Source organism: Alnus glutinosa, chromosome 1 (genome assembly GCF_958979055.1).
Source record: "Alnus glutinosa chromosome 1, dhAlnGlut1.1, whole genome shotgun sequence".
Classification (NCBI taxonomy): domain Eukaryota; kingdom Viridiplantae; phylum Streptophyta; class Magnoliopsida; order Fagales; family Betulaceae; genus Alnus; species Alnus glutinosa.
The window spans coordinates 51,275,100-51,301,782 of NC_084886.1; the positions used below are offsets into that span (position 1 = coordinate 51,275,100).

Below are 26,683 nucleotides of genomic sequence, written 5' to 3' on the forward strand. Positions count from 1 at the left end.
ATTGCCAGCTTATCACTGAACTGACATAGCAGTTAGCCAATTCCCTAGGCAAATTAAGTGGTTAGTCGAATGGGAAGATTTTTTTGTTACAAGACTAACCAAAATAGCCAAAAGGCTGTAAAGGATGGCCTCTGAGCCCTCCCTACATGCAGGGGTGAAATTAAGATTGGAGATGATGGAGGCAAAACTAAAAATAAAAATCTTTAAAGGTAAAAGGTTAATTTTTTGGGGGTCAAACTCATTAGAAATATGAAATTTAAGAGATTTTTTTTAGAAAGTTGGGAAGACTTCTGTCCTTTCAAGCTTAGGGGCAATTCCGCCCTTACCTACATGCCAAAGTAGGTCATTATCCATTGAACAATCATTATTTGTAAATAAAATTGAAAAATTAAGAAAATTTCAAAGCATAAAGGTTTTTAAGTCATGGTCCGTTAAACAGTTAAATAAACTAAGGCTAACTTATAAACAGGCCTACACACACCAAGACCCAAAATATTAAGCCTAACTAAGGTTCAACATTTTCTGAGGACTTACATGTTTGGACAAAGTGGGGGGAGCGAACAAGATCAGGATTTGGACAAAGCAAAGAATGGTAGAGAGTGGCTTTTAAAATTCAACAGTGATGTATTGATAAGTCTTGAAATATCCTATTCAAGATCCCTTAATTTACATTTGTTATACCTAGTTTGTGTTGTAAATATAATATTTTGATGTGTTTTAGTGTTTTATCTTATTTTCAGGTATTAATTGAAATCTAGTTCAAAACATTCGAATTAGAGCTGAAAATATATGAAGGGCGATTTGGTCATTTCCAGAGTTCAAAGTTACTCTTGCCAAGTGAAGAATCGGCTAAGACAAATCGATCGATCGACTTTATAATCGATAGATCGAATAATCAGTCGAAGAAAAATCGATCGTGTGAGATGCGATCGATCGAGACAGGGCAACCACAAATGCAATCGAGCGAAATGCAATCGATCGACTTTATAATCGATCAATCGAATTTGGATATTTTCGAATTTACTATTGGGTTTTTTTTTTTTTTTTTTTTTTTTTTTTTTTTTTTTTTAAAAAAACAATGGTTGATCTAAGGGTGGATCGATAGTATCATATCAGCATAGTGGGATAGTGATGGGATGACGGCGTAAAATATAGTATAACTCAGTAATATTGATCATTTTTTTTGTAATTTTTCTGTAATTTGATAAATGTATGTCTTTAGTTTTTCAATGTTGTACACCTCGTCCTCGATCTATAGGGGTCGCGACTTTCAACATCTTGATCATCACGTTTTTTCTTTTTCTAGTCATCTTAATTTGTACCCTCTTTTCCCCATGTTTTCTTTACACAATAAATCAAGCTGGTTTTATTTTTGATGTCTTTACAACTTGTCTTTAATTTAGGCATTGACATGTAAGATACAATATTGTTCGTTTTTTACTTTTTTGAATCATATTTTTTAAGAGGTTACAAATGTCGGTACTACTCTTACAGAACCACGCATAACTGTGGAGTTTTGATAGGTTCATAGCCATCACGACTTTAAAACGCGTTGTGTCAAGAAGGGTGCGTTTATACATATAAGCACATCCCCATTTTCAGGCGATGTAGGATATCACAATTACCCTCTTTTGGGACCCAGCGTTCCCGCTGGCGACCCTCATGAGATCACCACATTCGTGGCCCATGGGGTAGTTCGGCCACCCTTAAGAGCCAAAGAGCAAAAAAAAAAAAATTATTAAGGGGTTTTGGCTCATGGGGGTGACCGGGACACCACTATTTTGGCCAAGCCACCCCTTTTCATTTCTTTTTTTTTTTTTTTTTCAATTTTTTTTAAAAGTTTTTTATTCCTTTTTTTTTATTTATTATTATTAAGTTTTATTATTTTTAATTTTTTATTAATGTTTAAAGCTTTTTTTTTTTTTTAACATTATGACACGTGTTTACTCTCAGAAGTTGACACGTGGCATACCGTTAGTTTTTTGATAGAAAACTAACGGAGGTACCAAATTCGTCTTTTCTTAAAACTCAAGTACTATCTGCAATGCGAATTAAAACTAAAATACGAAAAAAAAAAATGCAAGTTGCAAGTACCGAAGAAGGTCTTTACCCTTAATAAAATTGTCAACTTACTTAGAGAGAGAGAGGGGAGGGTGATTGGCTTGTCCTCGATTATCAAGGGTTTGATCAATGTGCAAGTTTTACTACGGTTTGACTTTTTGTTTTTCTTTTTGCTTGACTTTTTATCTCTCGACTTTCCCCATGTATTAGGATGGATTCCTCCAACCTCCCACCAAACATCACTTCAAATTTCTTTAAAAACTTTTTAGCCTTTAATTTTTGTTAAAAAGTTAGTTATTTTTTCTTGGATCCGACTTTAGTACTGTAATTTTAAACTACAGCACATCTACGGTAGAAAAATGAAGGCTCTAGATTTATTTCCTCAAAACATAGTCGTTTTAATTGTTAGAATATACGGGTATATTCGATAGTTGGTTGATATTGTAATATTCTCTATTTATGATGAATTGTAATCAAATCACAATGATTTGATTATCATATTAGTGTTTCCTCTAAACCCTATAAATAGGGACTTTTGTATTGTATACAATCGAGTTAATAATAGCACAATGTAGTCCTTTGAACTTTACCCTGTGTACGTAGATCATAGACCGAATCATGTAAAATTTATCTCTTTTCTCTCTCATGCTTCCGCTATTCCCTGTCTCTTTAGATTCATACACAAATCTCAACATTAATTATGTAAACAAAACTGAAAAATCAAACAGATGTTTTCTACTTGACGTCGTTTGAGGAAGTGGGACGCGACCCCGTGTGAGACTGCATTGCAGACGTCCAGCGCATTTACGATGCGATCGAGGAATTCAGGGACGAGACGGTCCAGTGGGGGCTTGAAAATCTGGGAAGGATCAGTAGAACGACCTTGAACTCAGCCTCACAGAGGAGGGAATCGTCGTCGGAGGTGGACGAGGTGCTCAGAGAAGCGATCGGAGACATGCTTCTGGAGGAGCTCCAGGTCCTCGAGCTCCTGCTCGTGGTTTCCGTCCATGGACACCACCTGGGAGAATCTTCATCGGAGGTGGACGAGAGGAGCTCGTAGAAGCGGTCGATCGGGAATAGCAGCAGCAAGTTACAGAATGATAATGTCCATACTTCATGGTAGTTGCAAATCGATTCCTTTATTCATACACATTCCAGAAGGAACGATGAAGAAGATGAGTTGATGATTGAACCTGATCTAATGGGTGCAAACTGGTGGAAGAGAATTCCGCACTTCAAGCTCTATTCACAATGTCATCTTGCTAGAGAAGCTTATCAAACCACAAAAATTAATTGTCTGACAAGATACAAGACTGGTTATCAAGTTGAAAAGTTGTAACTAGTTCAACTCTTCATCAACATTCAATTTAGATGGTTGCCTTACATACTAACCGGCTAGTTCAACACTCAGACAAAAGTGGGGCCGACGAATCTCAACACAGATTGCAAATCTTAAAAACCCAAAAGGTCGTGGTTTAGGTGCTAATTTTAAAGCCAAGACTATTTGTTCTCTAGTAAGCATCCAAAATTTCTTCAATTCCTTCTCGTCCTAGGTCTCCACGGTTATCGACAAGTTTGATGGCCTCGTCAGCAACCAAATCTACGAGGCCTCGAAGATTTAGTTGGGCAGCAAAATCTCACCCAACATGCACGTACTACCAAAAAAAAAAGGGAATTATTGACGGATTTTTTTTATAGATAGTTTTAAAGACTGTCTATATAAAAAAAAAATTAAAATAAATAAATAAATAAATTATGGACTTTTTTGGTTAAACCATCGGGAAAAAAAAAATACAAACGGTTTTATTAAAACCTTCCGTAATTATAAAATTATAGATGATTTTTTAAAACAGCGCGTCTGTAAAAATATATTGACGGTTTTTAAAAACCGTCCGTAATTAGAAATTCCGAACGGTTATTTTTAAACCGTCTATACTATTTATAGACAGTTTTCTCAAAACCGTCGAAACCCTAGGTCTAAAATTTGGAAAAAAAAACCTAGCTCACAGTCTCTCCAGAAAGTTCAGCTCACATCCGGCACTCTCTCTCTCTCTCTCTCTCTCTCTCTCTCTCTCTCTCTCTCTCTCTCTCTCTCTCACAGAGTCTCTCACACCTGGCCGCTGACGCTCTCTCCCTTCTCCGGTGCTATCTCTCACTCAGTCCGGCGCTCTCTCCCTCTACCAGCTCTCTCTCTCTCGCTAGCTCGACTAGCTTGTACTCGATCCATCCGGCCCCTCCCTCTGGAAGTCGAACCCGGCAGGCCTCGCTTCCTTATCTTCTCAGGCAACGCCCCCAAACGTCTCAGCTAGCCCGAGAGCCAAACATAGCCTCTGTTTTCCCGACGCCGAATTTAAAGGTTGGTTTTTTTTTCCCTTCTCCTTCGTGTTTCTCAGCAAGCAAACTAAACTGGGTTTGGTTTAATTGTAAGTAAAGTTATGAATTGCGAATGATTTAGTTATTCTGGACATAATGCCTAGCTCGAGTATTTGGTCTAGCTGTCCAAAAAGTATTTTTTCTCTCAGAACCTAAAATGATGCTGATTTTATGGAATTCAAGGTTTCATGAATGGGTATTTGGTTTTACATTTGATGAGTGGGTTTCATGAATTCAAGACTGTCACCTCACAATTCGGGTTATTCATCAAGTAAATCTTTAGGAAATCAGACATTGTTAACATTAATTTCGGGATCAAAATTCTTTTTCTATGCAATCTAGAAAACCCAAATTGCATGTATTTCCAATAGATTAATTGGTAGAATTTATCACATCATTATTTTCAATTATTGTTACTCCATTGTTCTTTTTAATGTTCTCTATTTTGATCAAAGCAAGCCACTGTCTTCAGCTTTTTCTTTTTGTGTGTGTCACAGTGTGTGTGTGTGTGTGTGTGAAGCCTCTTGCATCTCCTTTTGCTTCTGAGCAAGTCTGAGGAAGAACAATAAGGGGAAGTAGAGTGTGTGTGTGTGTGTGTGAGAGAGTGAGAGAGAGAGAGAGAGAGAGAGAGAGAGAGAGAGAAGCCTCTTGCATCTCCTTTTGCTTCTGAGCAAGTCTTAGAAAGAACAATAAGGGGAAGTAGAGGAAGTGGCTGAGAGAAGGGTTGGGGAAAAGAAGTTGGTACTTGAAATAAGGAATACTGTGATAAGAGCGTTAAAAGATGGCTCTTCCAATGAGATGAGTCATCATCTGTGTGTGAACTGTGAATGGGGTTGGGGTTGGGGTTGAAAGAGACTAAAACGGTGTTAAAGTCTGTTTATGGTTCAACCATTTCAAGTGTAGTAAAATGATGTGTTTAATCCAAAATAATTTGGACCCTTCAATTTTTTTACAACAGATGTCAGGTTTGGCAATTTTTGACACGACCCGCGAATCTAGTACAAACACGACACAAATCAGGGGTTCGGGTATAATCGTGTTTGGCAGGTCAACTCGGGAGTTGACCCGCTAACACGATTTTTTTTTTTTTTTTTTTTTTAAAAGTCTCCAAAACAGCAAAACCCTAGCCGCACATGCCCACATCACTTTTCTTTTCCCCTCACCTTCTTCACGCGGCATGCCTCCTTGCTCCAAGCCTCCAAGAGACTGTCCAGTGTCCTTTGACCAAGCTCCTTCTTCACTTCACTTCACGATTTATCTTGCGTTGGGGATTTGAGCTTCGGGATCTTGCAGTCTTGCTGTTGGAGATCATCAGTGGCAGGCACGCCATCGAGGTGAACTACAACCCACCCTTGGTGGTCGACTAGGCAGTGTCGTTGATCAAGCACAGCAAATTCGCTGAAATCTGCGACCGCAGGATCGGTTCTCAGATCCAATTGTCCAAGCCCAGTCTAACCTGCTCTACCTCGTGTCTCAGTCCTCATGGCATGTGGGGTGAGGCGGTGCTGGTGAGCAGTGAGCCAGTGAGCACGCGTTAACAAAACGTGTTCATCGGGTTCGTGTCGTGTAACCTGGTTTATTATCGGGCCGTGTTCACGTTTGAAGTTATGACCCGATTAATAATCGGGTCGGGTTCGTGTTGAACCCGATTATGTAATCGAGTCAGTCGGGTCAACACGAACCCAACCCGCTGACCCGAATTGCCAAACCATGTGCTGTAGTTTTTACTACAGCATCGAAGCCAGATCTTTTTTTTCTTTACTTTGGCTTCGAAAAAATTTTAATAGAGCTCGACCTTTCTAAAATTAAACTTTTAGTTTCGTACCTTCTTAAGTAAGACAATACTTCATTTAAAAAAAAAAAAAGAAAGAAAGAAAGAAAAAAGAGAAAAGGACGACCATACTTAATAAGAAAATATTTATCTATTATATTGAAAAACATGGCAAGAACTCCATTCTAAATTTCTAATACTTTAAAATGAAGAGAAATTGATGTTTTTTCATTAAATAAGGTGAACCACCAATATGATCTGACTACTTAGTAGTAAAAAAAGCATTGAGTGTTTGCATCAAAAGATGTAAGTAAATAAAAAAAATGGTTAGCTTGACTTCGTAGTTCTTCTTGACTTGAGTTATTAAGCCCATAGGGATGTTTTACATCTAGTGCCCTAAAGCCATTTGGTTTGGGAGTCACTGGCCTAACACTTGGTACATAGGTCATTTGGAAGCTTAAAGGACTTGAGCATTGCACAACCATAATAAATAATGTAAATAATATTAAAGTATGCCTATGCCTTAGTTATTCCATCTAGCGAGAGATATAAAGAATTTTGAGACACTGGAGCATGTATGTAAGTTATATTCTTTGAAGCTCCATAATTGTATGTTAATATCAAACTGCATCATTTTTAACATGTGAGATTTTAGCCGGCCATTTGTAAGTGAGTAGACTATGATTTTTCTGAATTGTGTGAAGATGGAGCTTATTAGTTTAAAGTTGTTAATGAATTATGAACCATTGTTGTGATGATACTTCTTTTTATTAGGTAACATGTATATTTTGTAAAGATAATATTTGTAGGTAGCATTTCTGGTAAACCTTCACGAGACTTCACTCGTCTACTAGGGTAGCCTAGGGATTTAAAAGGCTTATTGCATATGCTAAATGCAATCGCTTTTCCCACGAAAGAGGATGTAGATTGTTGTTTGTATTTTAATTTCTAGTTGTAATACTAGGGACTAGCATTATGTAAGTTTGGGGGTGTGATAAGTTTTGAAATATTCTATTCAAGACCCCTTAATTTACATTTGTTATGCCTAGTTTGTGTTGTAAATATAATATTTTGTTGTGTTTTAGTGTTTTGTCTTATTTTCATGTCTTAATTGAAATCTAGTTCAAAACATCCGAATTAGACCTGAAAATATATGAAGGATAATTTGGTCATTTATAGAGTTCAAAGTTACTCCTGCCAAGTGAAGAATCGGGTAAGGCAAATCGATCGATCGACTTTATACTCAATAGATCGAATCATCAGTCGAAGAAAAATCGATCATGCGAGATGCGATCGATCGAGACAGGGCAACCACGAATGCAATCGAGCGAAATGCGATCGATCGACTTTATAATCGATCGATCAAATTTGGATATTTTTGGAACAATCTGGAACAATGTTGACATGTCACTCTTCCTTGATATTTTAAATATCTTAGATATTTGTTAGATATTTTCTAGATATTTTTGAGATATTTCTTAGATATTTTCTAGATATTTTTAGATATTTCTTAGATATTTTTGGATATTTTTAGATATTTCTAGATATTTCTATACATTTTTTTTTAGATATTTTTAGATATTTTCAAAATATCTTAGATATTTCCAAAATATCATAGATATTTCGAAATATCTCTTATCTTATCCCTTCTTTAGATATTATTTTGTAAATCTCTTCCTCTATAAATAGAGAGCAACATGAGAGGTAGAGATCATGCATCTTCGATTGTCTCAGGTGTATCTTAGTTAATTTTAATGCTTTTCATTTCCTTTTGTAATCCGAACTTTAGAAGTTAAATATAGTTATTGTTCTTCATTTCTTTCTTGTTTCTTTACTGTTTTTGATTAATTTTTATGCTTAGACTAGATTCAATTATATCTAGCTAATTTAGTTCTTAGGGTTTGATCAAAATCCTCTCCAAAAACCATGAAGTGTTCTTGATGTTCTTGAGTTTTTTTTGATATGTTTGATGATTGTGTAAGGCTAGAGGATTTCAAAACCCATGCTAAAAGGTTTTATCTTCAAGATTCCAATATAATTATTCATGAAAAAGAGTTAAGCTTGTCTATGAGTTTTCTTAGATTCATGAATAAAATCAACATTTTTGTGTCTTGTGCAATGATGCTATTTGACATGATGTGTGATTTCTCATTAGAGTCACCTTATAGGGTATGCTAGGGAACACTAATCATTTCACACCTTTGTTAGTCTAAAATGTTTTTCAATTGTAGTTTAAACTTTATGTGAAATGGTTTGGTGTGAAACTAGATATCTTATCATTGTGACCTAATTAGGGTTTTCATGTATTGTGTATACTTATTAGGATGTGTTGTAGAGTAGTAAGCTAGGGAGCATTAATCACTCCACACCTTTCGTAGTGTAAACGTTTTTCAATTATAGACTAATCTTTATGTGGAGTAGATTAATGTAAAACTAGATACTTTATAACTACGTCTTAACGAAAGTGTTTTCACGTCGAGGTCGTCGTAATGGTTGACACCCATTACGCGCTCATATCATGCATGTTAGGAAAAACCATATAGACTTTAAGCATTTCATTGGTTGAGGATTGGATACGATCAACACCCTAAGTTTCTTTTAAGTTTGCTTTCATTTTCCGCTCTTCCTTACTTTACTTGTTGTAACTTCAATTCTACAACCTTTACTTTTATTTTTACTCTTAAGTTAAGTTAGGTACATTCCTTTAGATATCCTATTACGTAAAACAACCAATAATCTCTATGGTTCGATCACCCTTACTATAGTACAATCGATACGTACTATTGCGAGTGGTAAACTTATAAATTTAAAATCCACGTAGCCGGTTAGTTGGCTACCATGTATCATAAATTTAATTATAATTTTAAAAGACATATTAATTGTAGAAAAAAAGAACATTAGAATAACATTTAGAATTACTCTAATAACTATATATAATATGCTAGTCAATTATTGAGATTACATGTGACAAGCTAACTACTTTCTTCATTTTTTTACTACTAGGTAGCCAGGTCATATTGGTGGTTCACCTTATTTAATGAAAAAACAACAATTTCTCTTCATTTTAAAGTATTAGAAATTTAGAATGGATTTCTTGCCATGTTTTTCAATATAATAGATAGATATTTTCTTATTAAGTATGGTCGTCCTTTTCTCTCTCTCTCTCTCTCTCTCTCTCTCTCTCTCTCTCTCTCTCTCTCTCTTTTTTTTTTAAAAAAATAAAAAAATAAAAAAAAATTAAGTGAAGTATTGTCTTACTTAAGCAGGTACGGAACTAAAAGTTTAATTTTAGAGAGGTCGGGCTCTATTAAAATTTTTTCGAAGCCAAAGTAAAGAAAAAAAAGATCTGGCTTCGATGCTGTAGTAAAAACTACAGCACATGGCTTGGCAATTCGGGTTCGTATTGACCCGATTACATAATTGGGTTCAACACGAACCTGACCCGATTATTAATTGGGTCATAACTACAAACCCGAACACGGCCCGATAATAAACCGGGTTACACGACACGAACCCGATGAACACGTTTTGTTAACGAGTGCTCACTGGCTCACTGCTCACCAGCACCGCCTCACCCCATAGGCCATGAGGACTGAGACACGAGATAGAGCAGGTTAGACTGGGCTTGGACAGTTGGATCTGAGAATCGATCCTGTAGTCGCAGATTTCAGCGAATTTGTCGTGCTTGATCAACGGCACTGCCTAGTCGACCACCAAGAGTGGGCTGTAGTTCACGTCGATGGCGTGCCTGCCACTGATGATCTCCAACAGCAAGATTGCAAGATCCCGAAGCACAGATCCCCGGCACTCAAATCCCGAAGCTCAGATCCCCAACGCAAGATAAATTGTGAAGTGAAATGAAGAAGGAGTCTGGACAGAGGACACTGGACAGTCTCTTGGAGGCTTGGAGCAAGGAGGCGTGCCACGTGAAGAAGGTGAAGGGAAAAGAAAAGTGATGTGGGCATGTGCGGTTATGGTTTTGCTGTTTTGGAGACTTTTTTTTAAAAAATAAAAAATAAAAAAAATAAAAAAAAATCGTGTTAGCGGGTCAACTCCCGGGTTGACCTGCCAAACACAATTATACCCGAACCCGATTTTTTTGTGTCGTGTTTGTACTAGATTTGCGAGTCATGTAAAAAATTGTCAAACCTGACATCTATTGTAAAAAAATTGAAGGGTCCAAATTATTTTGGATTAAACACATCGTTTTACTACACTTGAAATGGTTGAACCATAAATAGACTTTAACATCGTTTAAGTCTCTTTCAACCCCAACCCTAACCCCATTCACAGTTCACACACAGATGATGACTCATCTCATTGGAAGAGCCATCTTTTAACGCTCTTATCACAGTATTCCTTATTTCAAGTACCAACTTCTTTTCCCCAACCCTTCTCTCAGCCACTTCCTCTACTTCCCCTTATTGTTCTTTCTCAGACTTGCTCAGAAGCAAAAGGAGATGCAGGAGGCTTCTCTCTCTCTCTCTCTCTCTCTCACACACACACACACACACACACTGTGACACACAGAAAAGAAAAAGCTGAAGACAGTGGCTTGCTTTGATCAAAACAGAGAACATTAAAAAGAACAATGGAGTGAAAATAATTGAAAATAATGATGTGATAAATTCTACCAATTAATCTATTGGAAATACATGCAATTTGGGTTTTCTAGGTTGCATAGAAAAAGAATTTTGATCCTAAAATTAATGTTAGCAATGTCTGATTTCCTAAAGATTTACTTGATGAATAACCTGAATTGTGAGGTGACAGTCTTGAATTCATGAAACCCACTCATCAAATGTAAAACCAAATACCCATTCATGAAACCTTGAATTCCATAAAATCAGCATCATTTTAGGTTCTGAGAGAAAAATACTTTTTGGATAGCTAGACCACATACTCGAGCTAGGCGCTATGTCCATAATAACTAAATCATTCGCAATTCGTAACTTTACTTACAATTAAACCAAACCCAGTTCAGTTTGCTTGCTGAGAAACACGAAGGAGAAGGGAAAAAAAAACCAACCTTTAAATCCGGCGTTGGGAAAACGGAGGCTATGTTTGGCTCTCGGGCTAGTTGAGACGTTTGGGGGCGTTGCCGGAGAAGATGAGGAAGCGAGGCCGGCCTGGTTCGACTTCCAGAGGGAGGGGCCGGATGGATCGAGTACAAGCTAGTCGACCTAGCGAGAGAGAGAGCCGGCAGAAGGAGAGAGCGCCAGACTGAGTGAGAGATAGCACCGGAGAAAGGAGAGAGCGCCGGCAGCCGGGTGTGAGAGAGAGAGAGAGAGAGAGAGAGAGAGAGAGAGAGAGAGAGAGAGAGAGAGAGAGAGAGAGTGCTGGATGTGAGCTGAACTTTCTGGAGAGACTGTGAGCTAGGTTTTTTTTTTTCCTAATTTTAGATCTAGGGTTTCGACGGTTTTGAGAAAACCGTCTATAAATAGTATAGACGGTTTAAAAATAACCGTTCGGAATTTCTAATTACGGACGGTTTTAATAAAACCATCCGTATTTTTTTTCCCGACGGTTTAACCAAAAAAGTTCATAATTTATTTTATTTTATTTTATTTTTTTTATTTATTTTTTTATAGACGGTCTTTAAATCCATCTATAAAAAAACCGTCAATAATTTTTTTTTTTTTGGTAGTACGTGCATGTTGGGTGAGATTTTGCTGCACAAGTAAATCTTCGAGGCCTCGTAGATATGGTTGCTAAAGAGGCCATCAAACTTGTCGATAACCCTGGAGACCTAGGACAAGAAGGGATTGAAGAAACTTTGGATGCTTGCTAGAGAACAGATAGTCTTGGCTTTAAAATTAGCACCTAAACCACGACCTTTTGGGTTTTTAAGATTTGCAATCTGTGTTGAGATTCGTCGGCGCCACTTTTGTCTGAGTGTTGAACTAGCCGGTTAGTATGTAAGGCAACCATTTAAATTGAATGTTCATAAAGAGTTGAACTAGTTACAACTTTTCAACTTGATAACCAGTCTTGTATCTTGTCAGACAATTAATTTTTGCGGTTTGATAAGCTTCTCTAGCAAGATGACATTGTGAATAGAGCTTGAAGTGCGGAATTCTCTTCCACCGGTTTGCACCCATTAGATCAGGTTCAATCATCAACTCATCTTCTTCATCGTTCCTTCTAGAATGTGCATGAATAAAGGAATCGATTTGCAACTACTATGAAGTATGAACATTATCATTCTGTAACTTGCTGCTACTATTCACGATCGACCGCTTCTCCGAGCTCCTCTCGTCCACCTCCGACGAAGATTCTCCCAGGTGGTGTCCATGGACGGAAACCACGAGCAAGAGCTCGAGGACCTGGAGCTCCTCCAGAAGCATGTCTCTGATCGCTTCTCTGAGCACCTCGTCCACCTCCGACGACGATTCCCTCCTTTCCATCGCCTAGCTTCGCAAGCTCTTTGATGTGTTTCTCGGCTGTGAGGCTGAGTTCAAGGCCGTTCTACTGATCCTTCCCAGATTTTCAAGTCCCCACTGGATCGTCTTGTCCCTGAATTCCTCGATCGCATCGTAAATGCACTGGACGTCTGCAATGCAGTCTCGCACGGGGTCGCGTCCCACTTCCTCAAACGACGTCAAGTAGAAAACATCTGTTTGATTTTTCAGTTTTGTTTACATAATTAATGTTGAGATTTGTGTATGAATCTAAAGAGACAGGGAATAGTGGAAGCATGAGAGAGAAAAGAGATAGATTTTACATGATTCGGTCTATGATCTATGTCCACAGTGTAAAGTCCAAAGGACTACATTGTGTTGTTATTAACTTGATTGTCTACAATACAAAAGTCCCTATTTATAGGGTTTAGAGTAAACACTAATATAATAATCAAATCATTGTGATTTGATTACAATTCATCATAAATAGAGAATATTACAATATCAACCAAATATCGAATATACCTGTATATTCTAACAATTAAAACGACTATGTTTTGAGGAAATAAATCTAGAGCCTTCATTTTTCTACCGTAGATGTGCTGTAGTTTAAAATTACAGCACTAAAGTCGGATCCAAGAAAAAATAACTAACTTTTTAACAAAAATTAAAAGCTAAAAAGTTTTTAAAGAAATTTGAAGTGATGTTTGGTAGGAGGTTGGAGGAATCCATCCTAATACATGGGGAAAGTCGAGAGATAAAAAGTCAAGCAAAAAGAAAAACAAAAAGTCAAACCGTAGTAAAACTTGCATGTTGATCAAAACCTTGATAATCGAGGACAAGCCAATCACCCTCCCCTCTCTCTCTCTAAGTAAGTTGACAATTTTATCAAGGGTAAAGACCTTTTTGGTACTTGCACTTGAAAATTTTATTTTTTCGTATTTTAGTATAATTCGCATTGCAGATAGTACTTGAGTTTTGAGAAAAGACGAATTTGGTACCTCCGTTAGTTTTCTATCCAAAAACTAACGGTATGCCACGTGTCAACTTCTGAGAGTAGACACATGTCATAATGTAAAAAAAAAAAAAAAAAAGCTTTAAACATTAATAAAAAAATTAAAAAATTAAAAATAATAAAACTTAAAAAAAAAAAAGGTATAAAAAACTTAAAAAAAAAAAATTTGAAAAAAAAAGAAATGAAAAGGGGTGGCTTGGCCAAAACCCCTTAATACATTTTTTTTTTTTTTTGCTCTTTGGCTCTTAAGGGTGGCCGAACTACCCCATGGGCCACGAATGAGGTGATCCCATGAGGGTCGCCAGCGGGAACGCTGGGTCCCAAGAGAGGGTGATTGTGACATCCTACATCGCCTGAGAATGGGGATGTGCTTATATGTATAAACGCACCCTTCTTGACACAACGCGTTTTAAAGTCGTGATGGCCATGAACTTATCAAAACTCCACAGTTATGCATGGTTCTGCAAGAGAAGTACCGAAATTAGTAACCTCCTAGAAAATCTTATTCAAAAAAGTAAAAAACAAACAATATTGTATCTTACATGTCAATGCCTAAACCTTAAACCCTATACAATTAAAGATTATGAAAGGGAATTTAATGTGAAGAACTAATAATTAAAGACATCAAAAATAAAACCAGCTTGATTTATTGTGTAAAGAAAACATGGGGAAAAGGGGGTACAAATTAAGATGACTAGAAAAAGAAAAAAACGTGATGATCAAGATGTTGAAAGTCGCGACCCCTATAGATCGAGGACGAGGTGTACAACATTGAAAAACTAAAGACATACATTTAGCAAATAACAATCTGTTGCAATTCGACAGTTTTATAAATTAACAAGTTGTTCATTAATTTCCTAATTCCCCTCCACCATTCATAATTCAAAGAACTAGCATACTCTATCACGGGCAAACCAGGGGAGTATACAACTTAACACAAAGACCTTCACAACAAACTACTGCTTTTGAACATCAGTACTGTACGTGTGGCTGTGACTGGATTATCCATTTTGGGAGAATTTTCGTTCTTCTTTTCCGTAAGGTGTCGAAAAACTCCTTGTGCAATTCCTTTTGCAGCAGAAGCTGCTCGGGTATGCATTGGAACTAGATGTTTCAAGTCATTGGCTGTTAAAGCAAAGGCTTCAACTTTTGAGTGGGTTTTGACAGTTTTGTTGGAGGTTGGGACCGATTTTTTGTGTGAGGGGGAGTGGTTGAACCCCCACTCGAGAAGTTCTTCTCTGTAGATATCACCTTTTTCAATATACTGTGTGTCTAAGTCGATTCCCTTACCATTCTCACCATTACTAGGTTTGAAGCAACATGCACTGCCTTGCGTGATGATAAGCATCATAAGTGGTTCTCCTTCCCGGAGAATGTAGCTGTCTTCATTGTAGTACTTTGGCCTGAGAGATTCGCAGATCTGTTCCACCAGATTTCACCATGATTTTCAAGATTTGGAACCTAGCTTGCAAACCATTGACAAGAATAATGATAAGAAGAAGTCCAATATATATAGAAATTATTATACGAGGGTGTAAGCATATTCAACTGTCAAGCACTTCTAAAACAACTTGCAATGGCCATGCCACTTCTACCATCGACGTTAGTTTACTCCCTTCAAAGCAAAGAATGTCAACGATCTTCAACATATCAATGCTAAAATGGTTTTTTTTTTTTTTTTCAAAGTGGGGAAGGCAGAAAGGGAAAAAATACAAGAAAATAAAAAACAAAAGAGACCGTACAACACTCAAAGTAGTTGGGAATGGGTCAAATAGACGACTTGCCCTTCAAAGCAACTGGTGTTGCCAAACGAGGAGATAAGCGTAAACAGAGTTCTGTTAACGAAACAATCTACAAAACAACGGGAGATAAAAACCTCAGCTGAGCAACAAACACGACCATCAATAGTCATTTGAAAGGGGAGTAGTAGTTTAAAAAAAGAAAAAAGAAAAAAGAAAAAAGAAAAAAGAAAGCGACAAGTCCAAAAGAGTCTCCTCCACAAGGATAAACCGAACAAAAACAGGAAACAACATGCTACAAAATACACTAAAATGGGGTTCTTGGATCATGAACAACAACACCTTAATATCAATTCAATTCATTTAAAATAAAATCATACTGTATATCCATTTTCATTCTAGTTTAAATACTTCCAACTTTTTATTTTATTTTTCTGCATTTTTTCCCAAGAAGAATAATTATAGTTTTCAATTGAATGGCTATCTATTTTTCTTAGAAGGAAACACACACACACACACACACACACACACACACACACACACACACACACACACACAAAAAAAAAAAAAAAAAAAACACAATTTTTTTTAGCAAGGGTAAACAAAGATGGTGCCTTATCTTTGTCATAAGATCATTGGAAATATAAGAGATCGGTTTCTCCATATCAAAATCTTTATTTTCTTCCAATTCGTGTCGTATGCAGGTGATGATTGGCTCTTTCATATTGTCAGGGAGCTGGTTTTTAGCCATCCAAGACTCTATTTTTGTTTTTATAAGTCCCATTTTCCGTTCAATCTCCTCCAACTTCTTAGCCTTCTCAGCTGCCTTCTCATTTGCCATCTGCATGTATGCCTATTGCACATGTTTGGTTTATCAAAAATCTGAAAAATGTTTAATTTAATCATTTATACTAATAATATATACAATTGACCTTCTCATAACTAATATTGTAGTACGTCTATAAAAAAACTTGTAACTATCAAAATTACTGATTAATAAAATTTGTTGCATGTCGAATTTCAGAAATTTTTGAACTACAAGACTTCTACCCAAAAACTAGTCCATGTAGAAAATTAACTTTCAACTCTTATTAACCTTTCAAAATATAGAAATGACACAAAATTACATAGTCTAAACATATATAAAAAAAGAAAAAAAAAAAACTTTAATGCGTTTTCCCAATAGAGAATGCCGAACATTTTTTGCTAGTTCGTGCCTTATCCTCCCTTGTAACAGTTGCACAAGTAACCAATGAAGTTATAGTGCATACATGTACAGAAACCATTTGATCTAATACTGACCACACACCAAATTATATGAATAAGGGAATTGTATCTTAAAAAACAAAATATATAAATAAAGATGTCGAGCACCAACCTGCGCATTACCGATGAAGTACAAAAACAGAAGCAAACCATAGATCGAAATAAAAACTGCGAAGTAGTTTTTCCAGAAATAAGTACTTGTTTCAAGGTTTTGACTAAGAGAACTGCAAAAATTAGACAACTATATTAATGTATGAGCTAATAACCCAATTCAATTAACGTGTAACATCACATGCTTATCGATAACATGCAACACTGATAAAAACTATTCAATCTGGAGCGACAAATCAAGAGTCCAATATTATATATGTGCAAAGCTCAAATTTCAGAGGCCCCACCAGAAACAGTACATGATCTTTTGGGGAATATTTGTGGACGACACAATACCAGATTGAATGGCTTCGAGAAATATTCCAAAATCAACAAGCGTTGTATTTAGTGTTTGTATAGGGCAAGCATTATCTATAAATGTGTAATTTCCTAAACTACGACCACATTCAAAAGAACTTGGGATACATCCAATATGATTTTCACAGGCTATGTGCCAGCAAGCCGTCTCTCGTTGGATAGAGAAAAAGTACCAAAGGCCACCAAGTACCTAAAAGACCAGCAAGACTTTTAAAAAGATGAGTAAATTCTGCACATATATATGCTAAAAAAAAAAATAATAAAGGAGAGAAAATACTAGTTCCACTTAAAAGGAAAATGGAAAAAATAGTAATGCTAGATTTCCATGATCATCTCTATATATTCCTACCGCAATCCAAGGATTATAAATATACGCTTACCAAATCCTCACAATTCGTAAAAAATGGAATAGGATCGATCCTCTCTCAATTTGAAATGAAATTGATACTGTCACTCGCATGTCACAATCTCATTTTTGTGTTTAATTAGACTTTAGAGAGGAGTGGGTGCATGGTATCACATATATATATGCCTAACCCAAACTTGTAGGGTACGTTTCAACGGGTTTCATAAGCATAATTAGTTACAATTAATTATAGATATATGGATAGAATTTTATAAAGAAATCAAACGCAACATTGAGAAAAACCGAACTTAATTATTAAAGCAAGACTGAAATAAGCATTAAAAGAATTAAGATGGCCGATAATCAAACTTACATGGCTGGCAAGGATATATAGAAAAATATTGAATGCAGCTTTAATCCATACTCTTTTAGCGAATTTGGTACTTTTGATATGTTTCCTCCATGAGAGGTAGATTCGAAGAACTCTTGGCACATATTGCAAGAGAAGAAAGAGGTTTAGGAGCTTCCTTAGGTCCAAAAATCTCGATCTTGTCACTTTTGAGAAAATAATTGGAACCAAAACCTGGACAAATCACAACGAGCATGCGTAAGATCTACTTAATGCAGGGAAAAAAATTGCTGAAAAAGAAAACCCACTAACCAAATTGCTGAAAAGGAACTTTATGTTCGAAAACCAAAGCCACACACCCATTTATAAACCTTCCAACTCAATTATCTTTTCTTCATGCAAGCCCCTTAATTTATTAAGTGCATACAAATAATAAGAAAGAGACCCGGAGCTTGGGGGGGGGGGGGGGGGGGGGGGGGTGTAAAATGTTAACCATAATAGACAATCTAAACTCATGAAATCAACGAGTTGAATGTGGGTCACCTTATACTTTATGCTCTAATTAAAAGTGACCTAGGCTTTAGAGAGTAGCCAAATGATGAACTGAACATCAATAGAGCACCCAAAGCCCTTTTGGAGAGGGAATGAATCCACGTATCTTATGCTCAAGCAGCTCAACATAGTGTAATATCACTATGATAGAATTCCTCATTGCATATATAGTTACATTTGAAAAAAAAAAAAAAAAAAAAAATCACAAAAAAATAAAGAAAGTTTAGAAGCTGAAAAGTCTCCCTTACCTGTGGGATTGGAAGAACAGCGAGGATGTCAATTGCGAAGTACGAGGTCAAGTACCTCTTTATTATTTGCCGAGGCTGCCGATAATATGGAACTAGCCCAGTTCGTCCATGTCTACGACTGAAGTATCCCAAAATGATATTTCCAATATAAATCATATCGAAGACCGATCGGAAACAAAGAGCTGTGACCATAAATCTGTTATCTAACGTAAGACACTTGTCATCTTGGTTGATCACAGGAAGGTACAAGAACAAGGGGTCCACACATAGTACTGCAATCACACACGACAATAGAAACATTGTATGCCAATACTTAAACGTGAAAGCTAGCGCTCCCTTAATTGGGTCAAGAATTTTGTTAATGCAATCAACTCCATCATCCTGGCCACCAAATTGATTCTCAATATCCGAAATATTCCTGATTGAGCAGAATACAACAAGCAAAGAATCATTAGAAAAATAAATTAGACAAAAAAGTACTTTTTTATGGTCCCTTGGAGCTTGTGCCGCTACAAAATGATTGTATTGGGATTTCTTGGCCTCGTTTTCTTCTCTTATAGCTAGTTGGGCTCACAAGCTAAGAGCCCAAAAATTCAAAATAGCTTTATAATTTTTCAAATTGTTAAATAATATACTAAAAATAATAATATTATATTTTGTTTTTAACATTTTCAATAATTTTAAATTGGCTAAAATTGTTAAATAGGTTAAAAATTTCCAGCATATTTGGGTGTACATACGTTTCATAGATATTCACAAATTCCAATAACAATGCAGGTTAGTAAAAAGTAGAACATAAAAATCAATATTTAATATATAAAATAATTTTTGGGTGACAATGCCAGACATTAGATGGATATTTAATTTGTAATAGGAACCAAAAATAATATATATATATATATATATATATTTTTTTTTTTTTTAAAAAAATCCATTATCATACATTGCAATATATATAGCACGTGGGAAGTTAAGAAATGAAAATTACAAAAAGAAAAAAAGTAAAAGTAAAAAAACCAACCTCGATCGAGTAGACTTTATTAGTTTATTAAAAGTAAATTAATATCGGTTAGTGTTCATATTAAAGAATAATTTAAAAGTAAACGGAATATTTGTAGCATTGTCTATTATATCCATTTGTTGTATCATAAGTTCCATGTCTAAATAGAATATTTTATAATTAAGATAGAAATCTACAGAGCTTGCAAAAATAAAATAAAAAAGAAAGAAAGAAAGAAAAACTGCGGAAAATATCTGGGAGGTTAGATCTCGGCTTGCTAGCATAGGGAAGTTTCAAAGGAATGAGGAAAATATCAGCCTCTGTTTTAGATGGAATGTTGATGTGTCTGTTTTGGTTTGAGTATCCAGTTGCTGGTTTAGTTTTTGTTTGTTTTGGGGGCTCTTTTGTTTGAGTTCCTTGTGTTTTAGAGCCTGAAGGGTTTTTTGTTTGTATTCTGGATTTTGTTGAGTTATATAAGTTCTTCTTTTTCATCGAAAAAAAAAAAAATTGCGGAAACATTTAAATCCTTAACTATCTGATCAAGTGTCAACACTTTGATTTTTCTTTTATTCGAGCATTTCTTCTGGTCAATTCATATTCTCTTCTAGAAAATGAAGTCGATAATACAGGAAAGAAAATAATCTCAATGTTTTAGCGCACACTTGGCCTAAGATAACAACAGTACTTCAGGAAACGGTTGTTATATATATACCAGCTCGACCTCTTCTCTTCCCGTGCGTACGCGTTCTTTTTCTTAATTCATTTATTGTTATGTAAAGAAAATGGGTGACATGTCCAAGTTAACTCAAAACTAAAGTTCATCAAAGACACAATTAATGCCCAACCTATTTAGACTACAAAATTCCTAGAAAATGGAAAAAGAAAATATGAACTTTTTCAGTGCAGAAGTAAAAACATTTCACTGTGAAAAACTGCGCAGCAAACACTAAATAGTTCAAAATTAATATATTATGTATTTCTTTAGAGAGAGAGAATGTGTATTTACATAAGAGTGAATTGAACCTTATAAAGTCGAGTGACCGAGCGATTGCGACCAGGTTTCGAACAAAGCAAAGAGTACCGGCGGAGAGTAGATTTGTTGTCGGATTTTAGAGTGTGCAGACGCAGAGATGCAAGTAATGAACAATTTTTGCTGTTCTTATAGATAGTAACTAGTTTAGTCAACCATTAATTGACTATAGATATAGTCAATTCCTCAAGTCTTTCTTTAATTTCTTTTCTTTTCTTACGTACTGAATTAAGTTTAATTTATTCAAAAGTCAACTTCGCTAGCTAAAAACACCTAAGACAAAAGTTTAAGTCTAATAAGGAGTTAAGGACAGGGAGTAAACCCGGTCCTTTAGCCCCTCAAATAAGGAGCTGTCATTTTATCCCTCCAAAAACAGCTGTCACTGACACAGCCCTCTCAGATCATCCAAGATCTTCTCCCTATCCTACGCCTACAGCAGATACACAAGAAGATACGTACACAAGATACAGATCGAGTCAATGAAGATGTTGTCAATCGGATCCTTGGTTTCCTTGCACAATACTTATTCCATCTGTGGTCCTCACTCAACGGAAGTCCACCCTATTCTCTAGGAGAGAGCGCACAACGTAGCAACGTTAACTGACCAAGATTGGGATTTTAGACAAAGCAAAGAATGGCAGAGAGTACTGGTTTTGTTGTAGGATTTTAGAAGTGTGTGTAATATATTATTCCTTTTTGGTTGTGGCCTTTATATCACATTTACGGTATTTACTATGTTTATTATTTTTTCAATAAACATATACGGCATTATGGATATTTCCATTAATTTAGATTACCGTAAATATGGAATCGGTATTATGGTTATTTCTATTAATTTAGATTACCGTAAATATGGAATCGGTTAATTGATTTTAAAATCAATTAACGATATTGTTTCCTTGATGGAAGGAAACAAATACGGTGTTTACCATTTTGAGGGTCCCTAACCTAGCCTATAAATAGAGTGTCTGTGTACACCATCAGTACAGCCATTAAGCAATAGGCATAGGTTAGAAGATCCCTCAAATAATCTTTCTTGTTCTTCAGATGGATCGTGGAGACGCTTGAGCAAATATGGCTGGAAGTATGCCTGAATTCTGTCTTATTCGTTTTCCGCTGCGCATGTTAGGTTAAAGAAATAATTTTTATTTAATTATTTCTAACATGTGGTATCAGAGCCATCCTCTGTGCTATTTTGCTTAGCGTATAATTTTACTATGCGTTATCAATATTGAATCAAGTATTTTTATTGGTTATCAATATTGAATCAAGTATATTCTATTTGGTATTGTTCACTTCTGTTTGTCAATATTGTTTGAGCAATATTTCGTCTTTTGTGACATGATAGAAACGCATTAGCGATTATTTTGTGAATATTTGTTGTTCACGTACTGTTTGTGAAAACCCATAAATTTGATATAACTATTTTTGTTTTATCACTATTCTGTGTATTGTGATATACTGCCTAATTTTGAGTTGTTGTAATCTTGATATGGGTATTTTCATAAAGGGGTGGCGGCTAGGGTTCCATTTTTTAGGGTTTTCAACCCATCTGGAACATTACGGGTCGGGTTGGTTGGTGACTGGGTAGGGTTTCGACCCATTAAAGTTTTTGGGTTGGATATATTTTTCGGGTGGGGTTTTTTAAAACCCATGTAGTTTTGGGCCATTTAAGTGGGCTGACCTAGTTTGGGCCAGCACTATACATAGACCTAGAGGCCTGACCCGATTAAGTGGGTTGACCCAATTGCCCAAATACAGTAGCCCATTTGGAGTATTGTGACCCAGAAGCCCAACCCAATATAGTAGCCCATTACAGTAGCATTTAAATAAAATAAAAGATTTGGCTCATATGGGGTTTGAACTTGGGACCTTCATGTCCATAAAGTGACAAGCTTCAAACCATTGAGCTAAGCCTGGTTTTATGCTTCCACATTAAGGTTTTATTCCCTTTATTATTTACAGTACTGTGTATTAAAATTATTGTTTATTTAATACATGAATTGAGGAATATATTTTTAATTGTTGAATTTATATTGTTTAAATATAAATTGCTTGATGCCTAGACCTAAGAATAATTAACAATACCATATATACTGGTGTGTTTACAGTAATATCTAAGAATACAATGTCGGGGAAAGTTCTGGCAAGGAAAGTCTTGGGATTTAAGTGTGTCCGGTGTGACCCCCCTCACTTTCCTGGGAGCTCATCTGCTTGCGTCTTGGAAAATGCTGTTTACCCCATTTAAGTATTGGTTTGTTATATTCCTGGGGCTATTAAGGGGGCATCTATAAAGTTGTTAGATGTTAATGAAGTAGCAATTATCATGATAATTTCGGGAGAGCCACAGCATCCCAATTTTGAATGACAATTGCATCAAGATTACACACACGTAATTATCATAATAATTATGGGAGAGCCAAAGCGTCCCATTTTTGTATGATAATTACATCAGGATCGCACGCATGAACCTCATAAAGATTTATTAGATGTTCATGAATTACAGCGTGATTATTATGATTTTGGGAGAGCCAAAGCATCCTAATTTTGTAATAATTGCATAAGGATCGTACACATGAACTTCATATAGAAAAATTAACATCGTATTGTAATTAACTCATAAATTTAATTACCTATCCCCAAAGGGAAGTTTTTATTTTATGACTTAATTAGAATGAGATAACAAATTTAGTATTAAAAGTAAAATTTCTTTCGGTTGCCCAAAGGTACGAAGAATTTTATTTATTAATATTTAAATTTATTAGTCTTATCAATAAAGAGTAAATTTCATGCGTGATGCAACCTTTGCCCAAAGGTAGGTTGAAATTTACTATTTAAATTGGCATTGGCTAATTTAAAATAAAGTTACTTCATAGTATTAAAGTATTTTTATTTTTTATATTCTTGGTCATTGCAGCTATTCGAATTACTCTACTTTTGGTAGTTTTATATTCCAATACTTTAAGGTAATATTTTTTCTGACCGGAAAATATTAATATGCTTTTTTTATTTGGGGTGTTAAAATTTTAGTGCTCCGTGAGGACAAACCACCTACTCCCGCGGAATTAAGTACGCCATGTGAGATTATTAAGCATGAACGGTGGGAGTGATTTAATCACTTAAGTTAGATGTTCATGAAATCTCATGTCACTAAAGTCATCAGGGATTTATTCCTGAATATTTTAGAGCCAAAGTTTTATAAAGATTGTTTATGAACATTTAGTAAGTTCAAACAAAACTTGGCCAGCACCCTAATAGAAAAAGCTTTAAAGACAAACCTTTTACAGTTTCTAAAGTGTTTATAATCCCATTATGGGAATGAAGGATATTATAGCTTAGCTTAAGTTCCTAAAGATTGAGATTTTTGAGTCATTGTTGGTCTATTTCATTTTTTGAATTCTCTCTTCTAAGTGTAGAATTTTATCTTTTAACACACATAAGGATAAATGGTTAGTAAGTGAACTCCTAACCATGTGTGTTCAAGAATATGAGAGAATCCATAAAGTGTTCACATGATTACTCATGTCAAGGGGAGGACCAATAAATGCAATCATGTCCAACACTTAAAGCATGAGAATAAAGTGCCAATAAAGTATTATGGCAATCAAGATACCTATTTCTCATGCAATAAGGAAAATTAAGGGCATATAAAGAAAGATTGCATGAAGTATAAGAAATGACTTAAAATAAAGATAATCTCCATATCTAGTGTGTCGTGAATCTCTTTTAGTGACTCAATCAAATATATTGTGGATTGATTATGGTTTAACAATCCACATTGTCAACACAAATGCAGAGTCCTTTTTAAAATGGATAACACGTGTTTATAATTTGAGCTTGTTGGGATCTATAGGTTAATTTTAAAATTCAGTTATAATTTTGACCTCAAAAATGATTTATATTCCATAATCTTTTTGAAATCTATTTTCTAGTTTGGCTTATTAAAAATTTCAATTTTATTTTAAACTTGAAATTTTTCTTATTTTTGGTGGAATATTGGTTGGGGTTTATTTAAAGTTTATTTAAAATTGACCTACATCCCAATTTTGAAACAAAATTATTTGTTTAATTCTGCATACTGATGTTGACGTAAAGTAGAGTCTTTGAGAATTTAAAATGCTCTGGTTATGGCTATGGAGATTGAAATATATCTTCATACAGTAAATAAAAGTCGGTAATTTACTGACTTTGGTTCTTGTGTGGGCTGCATAAGGGAAAGCATACCAACAAGACCACTAGAGGTGCCAAAGAGAGCATTTTGAAATTCTTGAGATCATGTACATTGAAAGATGTTGACCTTTTCATACTCATTGCCTAAATGGTCAGAGATATTTTTTATCTCTTTTAGTGATGACCATATAAAGTTTATGTATCTCTATCTTCTAAATATTAAAGCTGAGGTATTGAATGCTTTCAATACCTATAAGGAAGAAGAAGAGAAACAATATGAAGATCATAAGATCTAATATAGGCATAGAGTATTAAGGTAGGTACACACAAAGGAGAAATGATCAGTAATACTAATCTGCTATTGCCCTTATAAAGTAAAGCTTTGAAGACCATTGTGTATATGTTAAACAGGATTCCATCTAAGGTTGTCTTTAAGACACCTTTTAAAGTATGAAATAAATGGAAGCCAAGTTTAAATTATTTACACATATAGGGTTGCCTTGCTAAAGAGAGGATTTATAATCCTCGCCTTAGGAAATTAGATTCAAGGACAACCAGTAGATCTTTTATAAGCTATCTAGTAAACTTTAAAGGGTTTTAATGTTTTATTATCCTTCATATAATCCTAGAGTTGTTGATTGTAAAATTTCTAGAGGATTCAGAACCTAGTGGGAGTGCTCATTCACACAAATTGAAATTTGAGAAAGCACTAGAGTTGGCCAAATCTCCTCCTCATAGAGGATGATTGATTGTATTCAGGGAAAATCAGATTGATTATCCTAAGCCACAATCATTTCTAGAACAACCAACTCATACAGAACAGGTTCAAAAGTCTATTCTCCCATTGCAAAATGCAGAGGAAGTAGAATTTAGAAAAATTCTATAGAATAAGGAGATCAACAATTCTTAGTAATTATGTTGTATACCTCTCAGAGTCTGATGCTGACATTGGACATAAAGATGATCCAAATTTGTTTTCACATGCTATGAGTGAAGAAAAATCCACATTGAGATTCAGTGCCATGAAGTAAGAGATAAGTCCATGGCTAAAAGGTCAAGCTAGACTCGTAGCCAATGGTTTTACTCATAAAGAAAGGCATTGATTATCGTGAAATATTCTCTCCAGTGTTTAAGAATGGTTCATCAAGATGATCATAGCATAAGTAGCTCATTTAGATCCAGAGCTACATCAAATGAATGCGAAAACAACTTTTCTGAATAAGGATCTTAAAAATGAGGTTTACAGGAAACAATCAAAAGGTTTTATAAATAACAGTCAGAAAGCTTGCAAATTAAAGAATTCTATTTATGGGCTGTGATAGATCTCTCAATGGTAAAATACTTTTTACAAGGTTATTGTTTATAGAAAACCTTGTTGATTAGTATATATACCTTAAGGTCAGTGGGAGTACAGTAATCTTTCTAGTCCTATATTTGCAAGTGGTGATTTAGGTTTTCTACATAAAGTTCACAAAACTTTGAAATGAAGGATTTGGGTGAAACCTCTTATGTCTTTTGACATAGAGATTCACAGAGACATAAAGAATATTAACATTGTCTCGGAAGGCCTACATTGAAAAAAGTTTTGGAAAAAAAATTTAGAATGAAGGATTTGCACCTTCAGTAGCAATTAAGAGGGACTAATTAAATACAGATTAATGTCCCAAAAGTTATTGGAATAAGGGCAGATGAAAAGTTTTAAGCGTCTGCATTATACATAACCATATGACTGACAATAAGTATATTGAGTCAATAAAGTGCTGCAAATAAAGCCTTGCGGTATATGCAAGGAACCAAGAAGAACAACTTAACCTAAGGATACACTTTCCATTTGAAGGTGGTTAGTTGTTCAGATTTGAGTTTGCTGATTGTGTAGATAGTAGAAAGTCTACTA

At 35.3% G+C, this 26,683-nt stretch overlaps 1 protein-coding gene across 1 annotated transcript in view; it reads right to left on the reverse strand.

The window, feature by feature from the left end:
* LOC133857584 (cyclic nucleotide-gated ion channel 1-like) overlaps positions 1-20,695 on the reverse strand; it is a 52,093-nt gene extending 31,398 nt beyond the window's left edge. The window contains exon 1 of the mRNA XM_062292853.1: positions 20,613-20,695. The gene's annotated coding sequence lies outside the window, so the exon portion shown is untranslated. The remainder of the gene's footprint in view (positions 1-20,612) is intronic.
* Positions 20,696-26,683: the final 5,988 nt, after the last annotated feature.